Genomic DNA, 3,654 nt, shown 5'->3' with positions numbered 1-3,654 from the left:
CACACACACACACACACACACACACACACACACACACACACACACAAGTTGAAAAGCCCCAGTAAATTACCAGAATGTGTTTTCACTTTCATTTCTTGGGCATTTTAATCTTAATTTTGGTAAAAACAAGACCATGATTTTTTGGAATATATTCTTTGTGAAGTAGAAGAAGCATTCAACTCTGGGACAAGCCATAATCACACAAGGCCATGGTCATGATCATAGGAGCTTGGAAGAGGGCAAGGATTGTGATGGGTCAGACCCAAGAGATTAATCACTAAAGCAATCTGTCAAATAGAGACTTCCTTCCAGCAGGTATAAATGAGACAGAAGGTCAAGCCAGGTGTGGTGGCGCACGCCTTTAATCCCAGCATTTGGGAGGCAGAGGCAGGTGGATTTCTGAGCTCAAGGCCAGCCTGGCCTACAGAGTGAGCTCCAGGACAGCCAGGGCTACACAGAGAAACCCTGTCTTGAAAAACAAACAAACAAACAAACAAAGAATTTTTAAGCTGTTTCAAGCCTTGGTAGCTGGACTGTACCCTTTTGTGGTACAGTCAAACACAGTCTTGGATATAGGGGTGCCACTGCTGCATGCCAAGCAGCTACTTGAAAGTTGCTGTAATACAGTATCAAAGATCTGGATTACAAGACTCTTTAAGACAATTTAGGTATTTCATACAAACTGCCATTTTTACACAGAGCAGCAGATACACTGAATGTTAACTCTTCATATAAAATACATTTTTCTCAAGTGTTCCTTGTATAATAGTAGCTTCTGGTCTACTGGGTTATTACAGGGGCTGGAAATCTGTGATTATTTCTGGGTAGGAAGCACCAACCGCAGCAATGAGATACTTGGTGGCTTCAAAAGCAAGGTCTTTTAGCCTCTTGTGGAGGAGAGGAAGAGAACTTCAATCAAAAGGGAGTATTTTTGCAGAATTATCCACTGACCAGTGACCCTTTGCTTTCTATGTCCTGGGGAAGGAGAGGCTATTCTCAGGCTACAAGTAGCAAGATTTATACAGTCCTAGAAAATGTAACAGTACCTGCTCTCTAAGAGAGTAGGCAGGAGAAAGAATATTGCAAACCTTTTTTTTTTTAAAAAAAAAAAAAAACAGGGTCTCATGTGGCCAAAATTGGTCTCAAATTCATTGTCACTTAACCTTGATCCTCCTGCCACCAACTATCAAATGCTGGAATTATAAGCATGTGCCACCAAGCCTGGCTTTGAACATCTATTTTGTGCAAACAACTAGAGAATAAAGAATATAGCTAGTATACGGCCTAATTCAAACTTTCTCAGAATCCTTGAGTTATACAGAAAATGATATGGCACAACAGATATTGATTCAAATTTTACATGTACATGCTCTAACAACAAACAAAATTGACAACGAGATTTTCTATATCAACTTCTACTAAGTCAAAGGCCATTAATACTTAGGTCTGCCAATGAATTTTTGTAAAAGTGTCAAAATTTGTTAACTACAAAATACGAGAACCGTTGATTAGGAAGGACTCAATTTAACCCTGTTTTTTTTTTTTTCTCCATATACACTTAGATATTCTAGGTCATTAAACTTTCTTTGGTGTAAATCGACTCTTACCCTAAACAAAATGTTGAAATCTCCTTAGCATTGAGACTTACTGACTCCATAACCACCAATGCGTTCATTAAAACAATCTAATTCTTTAAAGTTTATATGTTTTAAGCTAGAATTAACTATAAATTATAGCCAGAACTATACAAAGAGACCCTGGCTCAAAAAAAAATGTTTAAACCTTGTTCTAAGAAATAATATTAGGTAATAGTACTTTGCATGTTTTATATATTATATTCTTCTCTTTAATTCAATTTTAAAAATCTGCACCAATCCCAGTGTTTGCTCCCACATGCACTGGAATGTGATCCTAGTTTGTTTATTTTCTAGTTGAAAACCTACCTTTGTCAGTTAGAAATTACTTACTAGCTTGAGTTCCACTTAATTCATATTTTAAACATTTAATAATTATTTCTTAGTAAAATATTATCTACATGGTTATTGAACCTTACTAAATCTAATTTTCTTTATTGGATCTTATTATGTTCCTGTTGTTGTTCTATTTTATTATCCATGGTCAAGCCTAAAACAGTATTATACTAAAGGCAGCAGAAAAAGCACCTCAAAAACAGTTACAAGTAGACGAGAAACTCCATACCTAAATTAATTTTATTATTTGGTGTCTTATAATTTGCTTTTGAATTATTAATGATACCTTAAAATTTTGAGACTTTGTTAATTATGGAAGTCTTTGAAACTGTCTTGAGAGCCAGTTTACAGGTTATTTAGGAAGATGAGAATTCTTGTAACTAAAAATACTCTATCTTCTGTTTATTACTCTTGGTAATTAAATCTTATTCGAGTTGGGTATAGTAAGTTTGAGGCTGGCCTCATCTACACAGCAAGTTTTAGGACTCTCAGATCTACTGAAAGAGACTCTCTCTCCCCCAAACAAACAAACAAGCAAGCAAACAAAACAAAACAAAACCCTAAAATTAAACCTTGTTTTAAATCAATAAATCCAGAAGGACATTTTGGGTCAGAGAACCAAAGAAATTAAAGAATGCTGTAGTTTAAAGTCATTCTTAAAAGTCATTCTAACAGTTTTATAAAAACTACTAACATCTGACTAAGTACTACCCTCTTATAGCCAACTATCTTGAAGATAAGAGACTTTAAAAATGTAGACATCAAAGGTGTCAGAAATTGTCTCCTTTTTACTTAAAAGTCCTGACTATTTAAAACAAATATGAATAAATCCACAAATTATGATAGTATAAGCAAAGTAGAAAGAACATAGACAGGCATATGTACTCCAGAAATAAGGTTAAAATTTTAGTTCCAAGTCATCAGGCTAGTTCCTTTAAGTATATTTCAGTAAAAATTTTAATAAAATGTATAAGTCATAAATGATCCCACCTATGAAGCTTTTGACCTTCGGAATCAATCGGGAACTAATGCTCCACTCTTCTTGCTACTGGTTTGGTCTGGGCACAAAATGAAACCACATAGACCACACTGGTAATGCTTACTAACGGTTACTAGGTGCGATTATAAACCATGAAAAGAAAGAAGAATGTTCTAAGTCTAAATTGTTTTTAAAATGCTTTTGTGTTACGTGTTACAATAAACTCTTCAAGATAATTGTTTTCTTTCGCCATTCTTGATTTTTAGGGTGTTTGACTTTTTTTTTTTAAGGTTTATTTATTATATGTAAGTACACTGTAGCTGTCTTCAGACACTCCAGAAGAGGGCGTCAGATCTTGTTACAGGTGGTTATGAGCCACCATGTGGTTGCTGGGATTTGAACTCCGGACCTTTGGAAGAGCAGTCGGGTGCTCTTACCCACTGAGCCATCTCACCAGCCTGACTATCTTTTTATATAGTGAAAATTTACTACGTATTACTATTGAAAGGTGACAAAAGTATTGTCTTACTGCAATAGTAGATCCATTCTTGCCAACACCACCATGGAGGATCACATGGAAATAATTTGAACAGGAGAATATTAATCCACCTACAACTCCAAGAACCGGAACAATCTTCAGTTTTATTTCTAGAATAGGTATCTTTGGGGGTAGAGGAAACAAGCAAACCATGAATAGAATAGAAT

The sequence above is a fragment of the Mus pahari genome, chromosome 9 (genome assembly GCF_900095145.1).
Source record: "Mus pahari chromosome 9, PAHARI_EIJ_v1.1, whole genome shotgun sequence".
Lineage (NCBI taxonomy): Eukaryota > Metazoa > Chordata > Mammalia > Rodentia > Muridae > Mus > Mus pahari.
The sequence above is the reverse complement of the archived record's forward strand: the minus strand, read 5'-3'. Positions refer to the sequence as shown.